The sequence below is a fragment of the Macrobrachium rosenbergii genome, chromosome 32 (genome assembly GCF_040412425.1).
Source record: "Macrobrachium rosenbergii isolate ZJJX-2024 chromosome 32, ASM4041242v1, whole genome shotgun sequence".
Classification (NCBI taxonomy): Eukaryota; Metazoa; Arthropoda; class Malacostraca; order Decapoda; family Palaemonidae; genus Macrobrachium; species Macrobrachium rosenbergii.
The window spans coordinates 5,871,625-5,891,624 of NC_089772.1; the positions used below are offsets into that span (position 1 = coordinate 5,871,625).

The 20,000-nt window shown below is 37.0% G+C and overlaps 1 protein-coding gene across 7 annotated transcripts in view; it reads left to right on the forward strand.

Annotated features, from left to right (window-relative positions):
* LOC136855625 (zinc finger protein 385D-like) overlaps positions 1-20,000 on the forward strand; it is a 1,128,591-nt gene that overhangs the window by 542,569 nt on the left and 566,022 nt on the right. For 2 of the 7 annotated variants that reach the window (XM_067132758.1, XM_067132762.1), the window contains exon 1: positions 18,075-18,378. The exons of the other annotated variants lie outside the window; for them this stretch is intronic. The gene's annotated coding sequence lies outside the window, so the exon portion shown is untranslated. Of the gene's footprint in view, positions 1-18,074; positions 18,379-20,000 lie in introns of those variants that run through there. 7 annotated transcript variants of the gene reach the window in all.

A 20,000-nucleotide genomic window follows, 5' to 3' on the forward strand; every position in this document is an offset into this window, starting at 1 on the left:
ACCTCTGTTCACCTCTATGCCTTTAACCTATATTTCATCTGTTTCCTCCTTATATAATTTTCTTACTCCCTTCTTATCAAACTCTCTTGTCTTGATTACTTTCACAACATCATTTTTGCATATGCCCGTCTAAGTCGAATTCATATCTATCTAAACTTTCACTGCAACTAAATAATGATCAGATATACCTCCAGCCAATTATCTTCTCACCCTTCCAGTCATCAACTTGCTCTCCCATCCACTCTTTATAAACACAAAATCTAAGCTCTGATTCTTTCTAGTTTCTTGATCAACTTAATAGCACAACTTTTTCTCCTTTCACAATCATTCTTACTCGTACTATTCTTGAACCGACCCTTTGGAAATTTGCCACCAGTCTCCAGGATCTATCTGACACTATATGCGCTAACCAAACCCCTACCTCCACAACTGTCAGGTACCCCAGGCACAATCACGTTCTTGTACACAAGACCTTTTCACCTTTGACTCTCTAAGGGATGAAACATACAACTCTTTCTTCTTCAGTGAATATATGGTGTGGAGCAAGGATGCTATTATTTTCTTTACTTAGTAGCATACAGGATGAAAAACTTAATTTCCATTGACCCCAGGATAAGAGGCTTCTTTGACATTTCCTGCCAACAAGGGATCCAGAAGCCTTCACAAGGCATTCCTTTGCTCGGAGATACATTATACCTATACAAAAAACTACCGGCAATTCCTAAGACAGCAGTTTCCATATTTCACCAGTTACTATCAGTGCCTTAGTAACCAAATGTATGTGGTTTCCATTGGATTTAAGGTGAGAGTGTTATCTGCCTTTAGGGACATATCCTTGCACCAAGAAGCTGACAACTCTCCAACAGTGCTATGGTTCCTGGTTAAAGCCCCACTCGTGGCTGATAGATTTCACTGGCAAATGCAACCATACTGTTCCTCTGAGCTAGTGTTCAGGGGTATGTGAGAGCCCGAAGTTCAACATGTTGAATCATCACAACCACAGGTTGTCCCTGGTTTTAGCTTGGGTGGACAGGCTACATGGGTACTGAACATATGTGAATATATGTTTGATCTTTAAGACATTTATACCTAATGTAATGGCTGCCATTCAGCCTTTAAATTGGCAATTCTTAGGACAGCATGCTCTGAACAGTAAAATATATTACCATGAACTTATGCAGTAGCAGTCAGTTTTGATAACCTGACCTGACACACTATTGGACATCAGAATTATTTGCATATGGCTCCAAAGCTTCGTAGTGACAAGTGTATCAATAAAGTGTGAAGAATTCGAGAAGTTAAGAGGGCATTGTAGCTGTTATAATTTCACATGAACCTGGTGAAAAGTGACCAGCAGATTCTATATATACATTTCAGCCTAAAGAACAATAGAAACGATTGCCCATTTGGCTACGAGGGCGAGGATTGGTCTATTTCAGCTCTAATAAATATATCTGAATTCGACCGGTATATGTATGTGTGAGCGGCAATAGACTTTTATCTTTCTCGTGGTCAGGTCGGCACCGTTCTGATTACTCGGAATGAGGGTTCGATTCCCGCTACCGGACATCAGAATTTCTTTATATTTCTTGCATATGGCTCTAAGGCTTTTTAGTGACAAGCGTATCCAAAAAGTGTGAAGAATTCGAGAAGTTAAGAGGGCATTGTGGCTATTACAATTGCAAACGTGTCTGGTAAAAAGTGACACACACACACACACACACACACACACATATATATATATATATATATATATATAAACACATATAAACACACATACATATAAACATACATCTGCGGACAGGTAAACAAATAAATGTCCCCTGAATTACTGTAACCTTCATAATGGGTAGCTATTCGTTCCGAAAACAAAAGTTATAAGAAATGCTTAAAGACAGTTTTCCTCAAATTAGGTTTCAACTTGTTACTAATTCATTTATTGTCAGATCACTAATTCAGGTGTAGTTTGTTTGTTTATCTGTTAGCCGTGCCAGTTCTCGTTGGCTCGAACGCAGAATTTTGGAACAGTGAGGTCTCTCTCTGTTAGACCGAGGTTTCCTCTTTTAAAACCATCTCTTTTCAGCCATAAGAGAACACCGTTTCGCACAAAATCATCCTTTCGCTGACCGGGGTTTTTTCAAAGTTTTTTCAAAATTTCAAAGTTCTTGGCTCATAAAGAAAATAAAACCGGCGCTGAATAACAATCTGTCGAGGTTTCATTAGCATTTGTTTGATTTGCTTCTTCGAAGGCAGTCAACAGGTTATCAGCCATTTTTACTTTGTATTGGCTGGTTTTAGCATTTATATATTTACCGCTCTATGTTCCATTCTTATATGTTTTATTATCTTTTCTAATAATACCTTCCATTTACATTTTCAGTGTTTTGTATAAGTAATTTTATTTATCCTTATTGTTGGTAAATTCTGGTAAAAAACAATGCTAATTTCGTTGTGTTTTCAAAATTCTGATAATTTTCTTTTATCAATTTCAGCTCGTTGATAAGGTTATCTACCTTGATAGTTTCTACTAGACCTTGCAATATTATTCGTCATTAGTTTAAGATTTCTAAGTATGTGTGTACACACATATATATATATATATATATATATATATATATATATATATATATATATATATATATATATATTTATATATAATTTTAAGTAAAGGCAAATGGCACGAAGGAAAAAATTAAACAACGGATTGGTTGCTAGACCTTTCGACACAACGGTCCTTTATCGTTGTGTCGAAAGGCCTAGCAACCACTCTGTTTCATTTTTTCCTTCGTGCCATTTGCCTTTATTTATACATTCATTACGTTCCATATCTTCGTGAATCAGTTATACATACATACATACATACACACATATATATATACAGATAGATATATAATGTTTAAATATGTGTTTGTGTCTGTGTGTGTGTGAATTTATATGAGAACAGAATTGGAAAAAAAGTCGTAGCAACGAGAAGTCTAAAAGGGAACAAACTTATTGCTAAAGAAAGGCAAAACGCTAAACATTTTTCAAATTCCTCTACATTGATGGTAACCTGCGGGTACTCTAAAAGTGGATGAAATCGTCAGACCGTTAGCAAGTAGGAGATGCAAGAAAAGTAATTGCTGTTTAAATTCCAAACTGTCTGAATAGAAAGAGTGGACACACGTAAAAGGAGGTTAAACAACCATTATGTTTGCAAAGGAAAGTCATTAGAAAACAGCTAATATCCCGCAAGAGACAAATAACCAAATGCAAATAGGAGAGAGCTCGTCAAATGAGCAACCAAGGAAACAAAACACAAACATGCGGGAAAACCTCCTGATACCTTGCAAAAGACAAATAACCAAGAGTGAATTTAAGTGCGTCTGGCAAACGGGCATCCAAGGAGACTCATAAAACGCAAATAAAAGCAAACATTAAACGTCTGTGATTGGGAGTATCTTCCAACTCGATTCGGGTCAGGTACGATGCGATGTTTGTTGGGACAAGAGTGTGATAATATACATTAAAAGAGATGCCAGGTGAACGTGAATACCCGTGAGACAAGGATCGCTGAAATGATTTCATTCTTTGTATTCAAAATACATATTAGTCAGATAAAAATACGTATTAAAAAGTGGGGAAGTTAGCTGGTAATTTAAGAATGAGGTAAACCGATTTCATATCCAGTGAATACATTCAGCTATGCATACCTTTGCGTGTGTGAGTGTGTGCATGCGTCTTTGCATTTCTTTTATACTGATACAGTACTACTTGGCTTAGTAATTAAAATGGCATCGTTACAGTATAACGAAACGAGAGCCGATTGCTATTTATGCAAACTTGTCTGAAATCATTGTTCAGAGGACAAGACGCTATTCCAACATGGAGAAACATATGCCACAAGGACATGGTGCACCTTGTGGTCGCTACTACAACTGACTTTATAAAAAAATAATAATAGTTTATTAAATACTCCACCCTGCCAAACCGTTTTCTTATCGATGTATAATAATAGGTAAATTAGAGTATGATATATCTATATACGTCTGTTTTGTTAGATGTAAACTACAGGTAGAGATGTGTGTGTATATATATATATATATATATATATATATATATATATATATATATATATATATATATATATATATAAACAAACTTTCACAGAAGACCTCAGTAATACGGAAGGTTCTAAAGAGGAGATTCTGTATTTCTAAGCTTTCAGAGGCACGTCTGCCTCCTTCTTCAAGGAACCAAATAATTGTTAAGGTGCTCTGTGAAAGTAATAACTTTATACTCAGTGAATTTGTGTTGTTTGTACAGCCATGCTCAAGTGTGATGCAACACGATTCTTTTTGTACATAGAACGAATTACTATTAAGGATATCTTCTTAACCATCTCATAGCTTGCGTGAACGCCGGTCAAAATATAACCCTACTGCCCGGCTATAAAGAATCAGAAAATCATGCGGCAAACCTCTGTCTCTGTTTAATTCAGAAATTCAGTTGCATTTCATTCCAGTGAATGTGAGAAAACCTGGAGAGATAAAGTAACTCTAATATTTAGTTTCTTTTTATGCAGCCTTGAAATCTGGGTTCCTATTGTATAAATCTTGCGAATATGAGATTCTGGTTTATATACTGTAGATCACAGGAAGTCAAGAGGTTCTGGGTGTATAAACTATGGGATGATAGCAGTTAATGAGACATTTGCTGCATTAATCGTTACAATGAATGAGTTGTTGGTGTTACGCAATACAGATGCTGACTGCAGATCTCGAGGAAGTGTGAATATGCAAATAGTTTTTTTACATAAAACCAGAATCATTTTCTTAATAGTCTCATTATGGCCGCAGGGGCTTTATACTTCGCCAAACATATTTTGTAAAACAACATATTTCAGTTCTGTATTCTCGCCTGCTGGCGTAACAGTTAGATGACCGCGTAGATCGTGACTCAAGCTTCATCGAGACTAATGACAAGAAGGAAAAAAAAGATGCCCCTCTTAGTAGTCTCCGAGCGAAATCTGACCTCTACATTTAGGCGCAAGTCAAATTACCTACGTATCTTCTAGGTAGTACATTTATAGCGACCAAAATCAGTGATGCAAGTAACACTGTAAAAAAGAAACTATATATTTTCAAGGTAAACCTAATTCTAAACATAACTTTATATGCAATTGCCCATATGCGTCGAAGTGATCGAAGCTGAGTCTTTATTCATTATAAGCTGATAAAAATATCTGTAGTTTTGGTAAATATTTCATGATCTACCATCTGCTGGTATTAAGTGTTATTTAAACGTTTAGACAAATATTTTCTCCTTTGAACTCTAAAATCGTTTTTTACTCAAAATTCACCAGTTGTGAACACTGATAACCCTGTTAAATGCTGAGCATCATTGCCACAGTTTTTAAAGACATTGACAAATGTCGCAGTGGATTCCCAACCTCCTACTCCCTTGATTCCCAAATTCCTACTTCCCTTGAACTTGAAAGTACGTAAGCTAATTCACATCAGGATTGCCTGGTCACCATCTAGCAGCCGTGGGACCTAAGATCCAACTCTGTATCATCCGGCCAACAAGAACGAGAAAATATTTGTCCAAACGTTTTCGGATTTTACATACCTGTGCGTGTCAGTATCTGTAATTGTAATGACCCCAAAAAGGAGCCCTCTTTCACCACAGCGAAGTAGTGGAAGGAATTTTGCTGAATACAAGAAGGAATGCTGCAGGTTACGGGGTAAAAATATTCATATTTGCCACATTGAGCGTTTCCAAAAATTTTAGCCGGAATTTAAGGTTTTAGTGCAATTATATATGTATATATATATATATATATATATATATATATATATATATATATATATATATATATATATATATATATATACTGTATATATATATATATATATATATATATATATATATATATATATATATATATATATATATATATATATACATACATACATACATACTATATTATATATATATATATATATTATATACAGAAGTTGTTTCGCTTTATATATATACGTACATATATGTATATATATACAGTACATATATATTATATATATATAAGTATATATATATATATATATATATATATATATATGTATATTGAATTTTTGTCACTTATACAGACTTGACCTTATTCACAAATATCAAGCCATAAATATTGGTTAATGTCGAACCCGCTGTATTTTGGGAATAACATTCAAAGGGATTTACAAGTGATAAGTGTATCGGTGCAGGCTGCATTAGAACTGTGGTCTTGGACTCAGAAACAACGATAGATAATATTAAAACGATATTTTAGGCTTTTTACATGCGAATTTTTATTTTAATATGGTTTTTTTAATGTCTTTATCACAAAAGTACTTTTAGATGATTTGTTGGGATTTTCAGAAGAATTAGAGAATTTTGATGTTCCCTTGATCATTAAAAAATCATTGACCTCATGATTATGTATAAAAAATGTAAAGTTTTTCTTTAATTGAGATTTCTAAATATAAAAGTTTAGTTTCGCTATGGGTAATCCTTTATGTCCTGTCCTTTGCAATATCTACATGGAATTTTTTGTTAAAAATATGTGGATGATATTTTCTAGATTTGGCCAGTTCGCGAAAATCTTCAGGGATTTCTAGTTCAGCTGAATAGCTTAGTCCAATCTCCTAAATTTAACGCAGAGGCAAAAAGCAATTTTATTTTGAATTCTCTTGATGTCACTGTCCATAGAAATGATAGAAGTTTCACGTATTCAGTCTTCAGAAGATCTCCCATCGAAATGTTAAATGATAAATTTTTTCCAGTACGTTGTTAAGGACTATTCGCATTTGATGATGCTGAAATAAAAACTATTTATGATACTGCCTCGAAAACTAGATGCCCGAGGGATTTTGTTTATGCAGCATTACAAAGAGCCAGAACAAAATTTTAGTTGACAAATGGCAGCCAGAATTTAATAGTAACAACATTCTAAAGTCACCTTATGATGAAAGGTTTTTGGAGATTCATAGGATTTTGAAGCTTTTCAACATAAATGTTGTAAATTCAGTAAATCTAATGTTTGGAGTTTGGCAGTAAGAAATTTTCCTCGTGCCGTTTCTGGCTACATATGAAAAATTCCCTGCAAAAACTGTGACAAAAATTGTGATGGACAAACTGGAAAATCACTTGAACAACGGATCAAACATCATCAGTATTCTGTGAGAGCTGGTCAGATATCGATTGCATTATTTGTACGCGAGTGCTTCAAAACATCCCATTGACTGGAGTGAAGCAAGGTCCTTTAGTTCCGTGCAACGACCCAGTAAAAGGAATGTCATTGAACCTTGTTTTAGAAAATAAAACAGAGATAGTGTTTTAAAATTAAACTTGAGTCTTGGCCTGTTTAAGCTTGATGCTATTATAGTTAAAAAAAAGTTGCTGATAAATATAGGCAAAGAGGCTAAAATTCAGATTTTTACACGTTTGGAAAGTTGTATGTTCACCCTTTCCATAGTTCTTAACGTTAAGGATGTTGTTTCAGTTTGTCTAGATTATCCCAGAAATTTGTCAAGATTATCCCAGAATATCCTGGATGATTCCATTCTTTATTACCCATCGACAGTTAACCACCTTTTACCATTTTTCCAACGTTATCTCGGATTATCCCAGATGATCTCTTTCTTTATTACCCTGTGACAATTAACCACTTGGTGATTTTTTCTTCTGTTTGCTTAGCTTTTACCATTCTTCCAAACTGAGTCTCGTTTGTGCCCCGACGATGAGGGAATAAAGAGTTTCGCAAAAGCGTTTAAGTATGGATCTTCTGACTTTTATTTTCCTGTGGTTTTTGCATATTTATATATATATATATATATATATATATATATATATATATATATATATATATATATATATATATATATTATTTATATAAATATAATTATATATATATATATATATATATATATATATATATATATATATATATATATATTATATATATATTTAATGGTTTGTATTAGATGTATTAGAGGAGAGAGAGAGAGAGAGAGAGAGAGAGAGAAACGTTGTTCACAAACTCTTGCTGGAAATCGGAAGGGTGGTTACGTCCCCTAAACAGTAGATGAGCCTTATTTTCTGGGGCTAATTGTAAATACGCATTACATCCGTGTGTTTTTTCCAGGAAAAAATACACAAATGTTAGAAATAAGAAACAAATTAATAAATAAGGTAATAAGTTTTGGAGTTTGAGTGTACTTGGAAGGATGCAGTAACGGAAAAAATTTATGATGTTTGAATTGCTAAAGGAGTGAAAGTTACACATGGGACATTTAATAAGGGAGGTAGGAGAAGGACAGTATTTGTAGAATAAGGAAAACTGTGGGTTGAGACAAAGACTGTAAATGTGTTATTTCAAGGGTGTAACGACCCGAGTGGGTCGTTATGCAGGTTCTTTAATATACTCAGGACGGGGCTGTCATGACTGACGGCAGATGCAACAAACAAAGGAGGGAAAACAACAAAAACAATAAAATGAGCTTAATATTAATTTATTTATAATATTTACAAGTGAGTCAGGTCTGGCAAAAGATAAAAACCATAAATACAAAAAAGGCAGCACTAAACAAAATCCAGTTAAAATAAAAAAAAAAAGTAGCTTTAAAAAAAAAGGCAAAAATAAACAACAGCAGGCAGAAAAAAATACCAAACATACGTCCTCCATCGGGGCACCAAGACAGCCCTCAGCTGCACAACAGGGACAAGACCCCACAAACCAGAATACCCCGATGGAGACGTCAGGACAGCCTCACGCTGTCATCAAAGATGAGCAGCTCGTGGTCACACGACTACTCATGGTCACACTCCACCAAAACGTCGTGCTCCACTTCGTAGCCGTGCTCCAATTTGCTGCTCAAAAACTCGACCAACGTCGACTCCAAAAAACTGCCTGCTGCTGCTGCCACTGCCGCTACTTTTGCTGCCCTACCAGACCCCGACTGGCGAAAGAAAACGGCAGCTTGAGAAACATCAAAACAAAAAAACTTGAAGGTAAGGAGGCAGCAATCCACAAAACGGGAACGAGCGGGGAACCAGCAGTTCCCGCAAAACCATCACTTAACGTGACACCTCCCCACCTAAAAAAAAAAAAAAAGATTATTTTTTTACATTCATGATCCTCCAATGCCGTAACAACCCCGCCAGCCAAAACAGAGCCATCCTGTCACGGTCGCCATTGTAACGACCGAGTGGGTCGTTATGCAGGTTCTTTAATATACTCAGGACGGGCTGTCATGACTGACGGCAGATGCAACAAACAAAGGAGGGGAAAACAACAAAAACAATAAAATGAGCTTAATATTAATTTATTTATAATATTTACAAGTGAGTCAGGTCTGGCAAAAAGATAAAAACCATAAATACAAAAAAGCCAAAAGGCAGCACTAAACAAAATCCAGTTAAAATAAACAAAAAAGTAGCTTTAAAAAAAAAAAGGCAAAAATAAACAACAGCAGGCAGAAAAAAATACCAAACATACGTCCTCCATCGGGTCACCAAGACAGCCCTCAGCTGCACAACAGGGACAAGACCCACAAACCAGAATACCCCGATGGAGACGTCAGGACAGCCTCACGCTGTCATCAAAGATGAGCAGCTCGTGGTCACACGACTACTCATGGTCACACTCGACCTCACGTCGTGATAGCCGTGCTCCAATTTGTTGCTCAAAAACTCGACCAACGTTCGACTCCAAAAAACTGCCCTGCTGCTGCTGCCACTGCCGCTACTTTTGCTGCCCTACCAGACCCGATGGCGAAAGAAAAACGGCAGCTCACCGACGAGAACATCAAAACAAAAAAACTTGAAGGTAAGGAGGCAGCAATCCACAGAGGGAACGAGCGGGGAACCATAGTTGTTAACGTGACAAAGGGTTATATGGGTAAGATTGAGAGTGGCAGGGGAATATGAAACGTTGGAGATTCTAAGTGATCTAAATACGAAGGTAGGTGGCAGAGAAAGAGAACGCTGTCTTAGTCGGTCTGGGTTTCATGAAGTAATGGATAATGGGAAGAGTTTTGCAGGAATGTGTGTGGACAGGAGGTACATTGTTGGAAATATATAGTTTCCATAAGAAGAACAGAAGTAGGTATATTTCTTAAAGAAATATACACAAGTAAACCTTGGAAAGAGAAAAAGAGGAGGAAAGGAATTTTCAAGATGGAGAGCGAGTTAATGGAGGTAATGGTTAAAAGAGGAGTTCCTTGAAATATTACTGATAGTTGTTTGGTTACAGTAAAATCAAGATACATGGACGTTCGAATTGGTGAGGAAGGGTTGCAAGTGTGGATGCAAATGTAATCAAGACAAGTGAGTTTGAATAGGAGAAAATGAGAAGAGATTATAAAGAGAAAATAGATGAGTTACAAGCTAAAGGTAAAGACTTGAAGGTGGAAGGTGTCATAGGGTCAGCAGGGCGTGTTTGAGGTATAGGAGAGAAGAAAGAGGAATAAAAATTCTAAGCAGTTGGATAAGGAAATGAAGATTTATTGAAGGAGAGAAAGGTTATTTTCAGAGCAATTCCATGACTAGCGAAGATTTGTGTTAAGGTATACAGGAGGATTGGTAGGCTAGTTGAGAAAGATAATTTAGATGGAAAAGATAGAGATGAGAAAATGAGCGACAAATTTAGGGAAAATAAGTCATTTCACAGGTAGGCATTCAAAGGGTGAGGAATGTCAAAATGTGTAAGAACAGTTAGAAGGTCGGTGTTAGAGAAGGAGTGGTTCAGTTTGTTTGTAGATGGTTTGGTCATTTGGGAAGGCAGGAGGGTGGGGGATGATAGGCTGGTGAAAAGAATGTGTAAATTATTAAGTGGATATGAGACACAAAGACCTGGAAAGATCAAAACAGATAGTGCAAAAAGGCATTGAAATGGAAGGGCCTGAAGATCAGGGAAAATAGAGGCAACTGGCACAATGTGCGTCGGACGTTTCAATGATCTTCTGATTGGCTTTCTGTTTAGGTCTATGGAGCCACTTACGTCTGGAAGTCTTCACACGAAGTTCATCAACATTTCAACGGTTAAAGTATGACTGTTGTAATAATCACTGCTTCGGCTTTAGGGAGACCTATTGTTAGGGGAAACAGCTTATTGTGAAAATATGTAAATATAGGATTGGGGAAACGTTTGGTAGGTAAAAGAGTACAAATTTTTAAGTTTCTGGATTTTGTGGGTAAGACTGGCCACAACTAAGTAACGAGTTGTTACAATGAGCACAATTAAGCAACAAGTTGTGATAATGGGTTTATGTGGTCAAGAATTGGAAAAGAATGAGATTCAAAGCAAATGCTATTCTGGTGAAGTCTGAATGAATACCTTGCAGGGTTTGGAGAGTATGAAAGGATGATTTTGATAGGATATGCAAAGCCAGATAACAGAGAAAGGAGTTATGGCCAGATATGGAGGTCTTGGAGTAAATGAAAGTAACTAGTATTGTCAAATTGTGATTATGAGGGGTCTTGATTGTTAGAAGTACAACATCAAAAGAAAAATATTTACGAGCGTAACTGGGAAAGAAAAAATAGTGAGGAGAACAAAATGTTTGCCCTTGCATTAGTTCATTATAGACAGAAGACCAAGTTGGCGAATTAATGGTGGGAAGAGGAGTGGGTGAAGGTAATCCTCAATATTACTTAGCTGAAACAAAAGTAAAGATAAATGGAAGTTCAAATTGGAGAAGAAGGGGTGGAAGTCTACCTGTAAGGGTAATTAAAGCAACTGGGTATGATAGGAAGAAAGTGAGGACAGCATATCATAGGAATTGGACGAAAATGGTTCAGGACAAAACACACGGAAGTGGAAGAAATATATGAATTATGAGTAAAATTATAAGATAGGGGGACATAGCCAGTAGGGAGCTTAAGGGATTTCGGAAATAGGGAGAGGGAACAAAACCAGTAAATGATAGGAAGATGATTGGGGAATTTTAGTGAAAGAAATAAGAGATTATTCGAGTTGCAATTGCAAGACAATAAGGAACATCATGAACAGGAATACAGGAGCATAGGTGGGTCATTAAGAAGACGAACAATGATTTTAAGAAGAATAAGTTGTTCTACAAAGAAGCAAATGTTGAGAGAAAGGTTAATGAACAACAGAATAAAAGATGCAAAATAGAGGTGCTGGTGGAGTGAGTATTTTGAAATTTTGTGAATGTGGAAAACAGATGTGAGCAAAGCTGAATGATGTAATAGTGGAATGGATTAGAGTTAGTTTTGTGAACGTGAAAGTTTCTGTTGAAGAATACAAAAGCCTGATGAAATTGCAAGTGACAGGATTAAGCGTTCCATTGTTTGAAGGTAGAGGTAACAGAGAAGACTAAAACTTACAGGAATATAAACCTTTGCTTAGTACATCAGGAAGGGTGAAAGTTAGAATTTTGTTTACGAAAGTAAGACAGTTGATAGAAGAACTGATAGGGAAAGAACAGTCAGACAAGAAAAAGGGTATGAGGATCAAATGGTTGTTATGAAAGTTATGTGAGAAGTTTGAAAGGAAAGGAAAGAGGTTAGATATAACATACAGGGGCCTCGAAGAAGCTTTAAAACTGGTAGAGGCAATGCGAAGTGTTGAGGATTCTATAGTCAAGTTGTTGAACTGCTGAGAACGGCTGACAGTTTCTACACTAGAAGAGAGGCATGTGCAAAAGTTTATAGGTAAAATATTTTCTGCTAAGGTGCAAAAAAGACTATGAGGCAAGGGTGTTTTATATCTCCATTCCTATTTAATATCTTTATGGAGAGAAGTAAGCGGAAGGACACTACGTAAATGCGAAATTTGAGTGGACTGTGGAATGGCTGATATTTGCAGATGATACAATACTGATTCGGGATAGGAAACAGAAACTACAAAACCAGTGTAAGATGATGGTAGTATAATAGAATAGCTGAGTCACATAACCGATGAAGGAAGGAAGGTAGTGCGCTGAATTCAAAAGATCTGTAGGAAGGTTAGCGGGTTTTTGGAGGCCAAGGTTGAAGTGTATGAAAGCTCTCTTGTGTAAATTAAAGTACTGGTGTTGATTGTGATGATATGAAAAAACAGACCCTACAAAGATTAACTGTTTTTTAAGTATATGTGACATGAGAAGAATTAAAAGGGCGAGAAACATGAGGATGTGTAGAACTGGGTAAAAGGTCTGAGTGTTTTGAGATGGTTCGGTCCTGTGGAAAGAATGGAGAACAATAGGTTAGTGAAAAGAGGGTACAATTGGGAGGCGTTAGGAGAAAGGAGAAGATCTAGGAAATGCTTAGCAGATGATGAGGAAAAGTATGAAATAAGAGGGAATTCAGCACCCTGGAGGGGACAGTGTGTTCAAGATAGAGTTGAGTGGCGCATTTTGTGTGTATGGGTTTGACACGCTGATAAGCCTTAGGCAGCTGCTGGTGTGGAATTTTCTGCACACAGAGCTCATCCTCAGTATACAGTTAAAGTGTGAATAAGGTACTGGCCGCTTTCTTGCCTTTCCTTGGCAGCCACTCCTATTAAGAGAAATAGGTATGTGGTGAGTTCTGCAGGCATATTCACAAATATGTGTGTCTATGGATGAGTTCCTAAAATAATATTCTAAAACGTGTTTCCCTCCGTGTAAAGAGCAAGAAATGACTTGGAAGCAGCGTCCATTTGAAAAACGATGATCATCATTTCCAGATAATAAAATTTATAACTTAAACTCCCATTCTGTTTTGTCCCAGAATATTCAGTGTTACTTAATACGTAGCCTGGTGCGTTCGTCTTACTCCATAAATATTGAAGAAGCAGTTTGTTTCCCGTTAAAATGTTCCACATTACATACCCGGCAGTTTGTTACAACGAATGAATATGCTAATGCACGTGATGGCCTATAAATGAAGGCCTTTGCATCTGGCGGAAACAATGGCAGCCATCTTGCTCCTCCATAAAGCAGCTGGGTGAAACCAGTCATAGGGGGATTCGCACGTTCTCTAGAGCTTCGCGTTTTCAGTTTGACTTTGCTTCATTCTCGCTTGGATGGTGGTTAGTGATGATCTAGCTTCGATTTATTCGGTTTGGATTAAAATAATCGTCGTTGGCAATTAGCTTGTATCAGTCTGATAATCGTATTTTCTAATTTATCTTGCAAGCGCAGAAATAAACTGCAATTATCGTGCTGAATCTGCCGTGGTTTACAATTCGTACTTTTACATCTTCTTTCGCCAATCATCTGCCTTACTTAGTTGTAATATTAGCTCTGATACTTAGGGTCGAAAAAATTGTTACGAAAAATACCTTTATATCCGTATATAATGAAGCGGTGATATCCCACCTTCATGAATTATGCCCATCCAGACATCCTCATTTTTTAAAATCAGCATTTTAGATTTAGATTTCTAGCTAACTGTAAACTTTCTATACCTAAATAATAACGTCTGAATATACTTGATGACTTGACCAACCATCCTGAGAAACCGCTCAGGGAAGCCATAAGTTTTGTCCTTTGACAAAATGATTGCCTCTGTTGAAATTGAAACGAGGCCAATTTGTATTTTCTATTTTCAGAACATCAGCTTTAAATGTACTTCTTGTCAGAATCCCGTCACCAACCTAAGGCAGTAACTACAGTAACTCGTGCACCATCAGCTTCCAAAGCTAAGGCTGCCGTCTGTCAAAGTCCCAGGTAGCAGCACTCACTGTCTCGTTGGGATTCTGACAAGCAAGAGCTCGTGAATGTATAAGGCAAACTTGTTCTGTCTACAAAATGTGGTGTCTGCTTTATAAACAAGTGTGGCTCTTTCTGCTCCCCAACAAAAGTAGTGTTAGAATTGAAGAGGCATAATATTACTTGACCCCGTTCGGGGGTGCACTGCAGACATTACTGAAGGGACCTTGCAGCGTACCTTCGGCCCTTAGCTGCAAGCACTTTGTAGCGTTTTACTTTGCCTCCATTCCTACTTCCTTTCTTCGGTTTTGCTGTCCAGCACATCTAACTGTTACTTCTTAGTGCAATTGTGGTATTCTCCCAACGCCACCTCTATATCTTTGTATTTCATTTCCTGGAACTCTGTACCTTTCTGTCCAACCATTACAACTCCATAATATCACCGTATTAAGCGTGCTTGCCTTGACAGCCTAAATTTCATAAATCAGTCAATCACAACATTACACCGTGTTTCAGGAAGGTAAATAGTAGAATTTTGACTGAGGACAGATCGCCGTCATGTGTTTTGATGTATTTTGTGATTTCACTGTTTTTAATTGTTTTTCTGTAGCATGTATTCTCGCAGGCATCGCGAAGAACGTGCAGTCATTTATGACAGATATAAGTGACATTCAGAATTTGAGGACTTCTTTTGATTATCATTTATAGACCAGTATTTACGCCACTTTAATTTGTCTTGTGTTTCTAAGTATGATGAGCGTGATATGTGTTGTGTTAAGCTCAATTATTGTAATTATCCAAATCGATGTAAACACCTTTTTCTTTCTTAAACAATATTATTTTTTCTCTCCTCATAAAAGTTATGGTTGAAGTAGAGTAGATCACCTTTTCTTCAATGGAAAATATATTATATTTTTTATCCTCACGAATTTTCTGATTTCCGTCGATTATATGTTGGTTTTCTTGATAAACATAGCAATTCTCCTTTAAATTATTGTGTATGAAATGGACTCAGTTTTCTTTTTCCTTCATTATCATTATTGTGTTTGTTCCAATTTATCAAAGTTTCAAATGGATTAAAATTCCTATCCTTCCTTATAAGCATTGCAAAATTGTTTCTACTTCACAAACTGTATAATGTATAAATCATTTGAATTTGGTTTCCTTCATAAACAGGATACTGTAAGTCACATGTATTGTGCAGGTGTCCAGGGTATTTAAAGAACCATCACAAAAATAAATAAATATATAAAAAAAAACGTTCTTTCGACTGCTCTGTGAATGAGGTCGCGTGTCCTTTGTACATCAGCCGCTGTCAATTTGACAGAGCCTATAAAAAGCAACCAGTGTCGCACAGAAATAGCCTGAGTTGCTTCTTATCCCTGAGACATGACACCAGTGACCGATGTAATAAGGGCTAATCTTAGAAGCATCACTAAAATAACAGTGAGACACACCTTGGCGGCCAAGAAGCGGGGAGAGATGAGAAGCAACACTCGGGGATGGCCTCCTGAGGAGTTGTGTGACTAATCCGCCAGTGACTGTGGAGAATGTGGTTGTTTTGTGTTTGTTTGTAAACAAACGCCGGTCCCTCATTCGGATTACCTAAGGGAACTTGTACCCATAATGGGGCTAAAAGTCTTATAGCTTGGTGAGATGAACGTATTTCGACAGTCAAAACTCACAAGGAATAGTAACTTGGAAAAAAAATTTTTCTTACACCTGTTTACCATACTACAAATGCTGATAACAGATATAATTAATAGTAACAATAAAGTTAACAAAAATAATCTAAGTAAACACTAACGGCAAATTCTTACCAAGGGACAAGAGTTTTGCACTTGTTTACAAAATTCATCGAGAGTAGTTTGTACTTTTCAAATTAAAAGTAAATCAACATAGGGCGAACGGCGCGTGAAACAAGGACGGTCCATTATTAAATCGCCGAAGACTTCATGATATGATTTAAACTTGTACTTTTGTTCTTACGTTCATGTGTATTGGTTTTCAATACAGAATGACACTCCTTTGATGTAATGTTAGAAGGTCTCAAGTAAATTACGCTAACATATCTTAACGAACACTAACTTGAACCCAACACATTTTTAGATTCGTCTTAGCTATAATGAACTGATAGCAAATACCAGAGGAAAATTAATGATTATCAGATTTCACAAACTCGTAGCGATAATGTTACATAGCTAATGAAATGACATAAGTTCCTTCATGGTAATCAAGGAGTCGAATTGGGGTGCCTTAGTTACCCGGAATCTTGACAGCCACCGAAAAGTGAGATTTCGAGAACCATATTTTGGTTAGTTCCCTGATTTGGTGTCTCCTCGTCCACCTGTGTTCAGTACAAGCGCCAGGAAACTTTAAGTCATTATTCAGTTGGTAGATGGACAAATTTAAAATAGACTTAAACCATAGTGAAATGGTAATCTAGAAGTATATGAAAAAATGAGTGCATTCATAGATGACCATTCATGTGTTTTTTGCTTTCTTTATACATCTGTGTATACTGCCAATTTGATTAGTATTATGGGTTTTGCATTTTCCCGGTAGTCATGACGAGGGGAAGATTCGTCTGCAAAAGTATTGTCACAGAAAAAAAAAAATCCGAATTACCACCGAGTTGTAAGAATAAAACAGTATTCCGTATTTTTCTAATCAATAGAGTTACGTTTCTGACGCTCATTAAACCAGGCTAATTATACAGCAGCAAATAAAAAACTCATAAGCATAGCAATGTTATTTATCACTTGGAAAGTTTTACGGTCTCGCCAATCACTTTAAAATGAACCGAGTTTCACCGACGGTATAGATCCGACACGCATTAGGATATTTAATACGTACGTGCTCATTTATATAAAGACGTAAGAGTTAAAGACGAAGGCCAAGAAACGTAATTGAAAGCAACTTATAAGATCAGGTGTGCAAAATTCCACTGGTGAAAAGTAGAGTGCATTAACTTCATGGTTACCTGTCGGGTATCTCTCCCTGCAGACTCTGGTGTAAAGAGTAAATCGCTAATTCTACGGCAGAATTCATGAGAGAGAGAGAGGGAGAAAGGGGGGGCGGGGGACGGGGGCCATTTCGAACTATAGACCTTTACCAAGGTTTCGGCGCCATTACTTAATTGGCGCCAGAAGTCATCGTCCTGCCTTATGCCATCTGGTCGTGTGTGGCAGACAAACAGACACAAACACGCACGCAGCGAAGTCGGGAGGGCACTGTTGGCAGCCGTGTGCCACCATATGTCCGTGGCAGCCTTCCACAGGTTTTGGAAGACACCCCTACTTCTCTACTAGCCGGGGCCGAGGACCCCTCCACTGCCACCGTGAGCCTAGGCCCCCCGTCCGTCCCCCGCGGGTGTTCCTGGCCCTGGCTCACCCAGGTTCTCGGAGGCACCACCCGCTCAGTAACCTTCTGAGAGCTCAGTCGTGCACAGGGCGAAGCGTTACCAGTGATGTCCGCGTGACACGTTTGAGCATATCTTTTGCGTTGGTGTGAAAGAATCTCTCGGAGAAAGCAAAGGTGTGGTGTTCAGTTTTCATTCGGGGGACCAACTCCCGTGGTTTTTGGGGGAGTGAGATATATGCTTTTCGGTTTTTATTCGTGATTTGCATCTTTGTTCATGATTTATGGATGTAGCGAAAGATAAGTAATACACCATCCGAAAAGGAAAGAAGTTTTGGGCCCGCTTGTCACTGCACCTGAGCAGGTAAGGTTATCTCTGTGGTCGTTTGTCTGTTCGCTTCATTCAGCTTTCTTTTTCATTCGTCGTCAGCGAGGCGTTTTTGTTTCTGATTTTCACGCTTTCTATAAACAACACAGATTGAACACACGCTTTAGGTACTGACAACATTACAGCAAACAAATAGCAAACCAAAGATGACCCATTATCCTTCAAACAATAATTACACGCATTCATCCGAAATAGTCATGTGAAAAGAGTAGAATGAAATAGAAAGTATAAACAAACAGAGAATAGGGGTATTTTGGATCCCAAAGGACCCGAATGACGAATTAAAAACAGGACCGCTAGACTGTGAATTGCAATCCGAGGCCTGTGCTGAAAATACAATAGGCTTTTGACAGTGATACGGAGAACAATTTTCTACAATTTTATCCACAATTATTCTAAGCTGTATCTGTGCCTTTCACATATGAGATGTCATTGGCTCATGTTGTGTAAAATATACTCATAAACATACACAGACAGAAGGACACACACACACACACATTTTATATATATATATATATACATTTTATATATATATATATATATATATATATATATATATATATATATATATATATATATATATATATATATATATATATATATATATATATATATATATAAGGTGAGTGCGTATTCGTGGAACAAATGCCAGGTTGATGAAAGCGGGAGACAGTGAGCTTTCCCTCCCTTTGTTGTTTCATAGGAAGTGTATATCTCACCTGTACGTCGACGTTTCCTGGGTTTTTGGCTGATAAATAACGAAAGCGACAATGGAGGACATTTTCCTCGTCCAGTCCAGACACTTAAGCTCCCGGGGCCATTTCATGCTCTTTGTGGTCCTGGAAAAGCTATTTCGACCATAAACTCGCTTTCCTGATTGGGTGATATTTTTTCAGGATTTTTTATTTTTTTGCCGATTTTTTTTCGGAGTCTTTTTTTTTTTTACTTATCTGATTTTTTTCAGTTTTTTAAATTCTTTTTTAGACTTTTTTTTTTGGACTTCCTTTCCCTTTTCGGTTTTTTAGCGAGATTTTCCCTTGTCGGCATGTTTCCCTTTTTTTGAACTTTAAAATTTTACGTGAAAGCCTTTTGTTGGAATAGTTTTTCCCGTTTTTAGACTTTTTCCATGATTTTACTTCATCTTTGGTTTTCATCATCCACGGGAAGACGGAAGACCGAGTAACATTTGTCCTACCTTTGCATATAGTCAAGTTTTACTTGACAAGTAGATGTTCAATTTCAAGCAGTCCATTGTTTTGTATGATCGTTAGTATGTATACAAACATTGTTTTATTATACTCGTACATATACATAAACACACTCTTATATCCATATATCATTCAACTATATGTTCAGGTTATGTAAGCTTATGTGACAATAACTACAAAACTTTATGTTTGTAGGTAACGTTTCTACTCATGCAGTATACAACCTGTTCTGTACATTCATACACTTAGTTTCTACGGATGTGTCACATCGCACGTGCTCAAATACACTCAAAAGACTGACAGAAACATTTGTACAAACATATATACATCCACACAGAGACACACGAAAAAATACGCACACAGACACAAATATATATATATGTGTGTGTG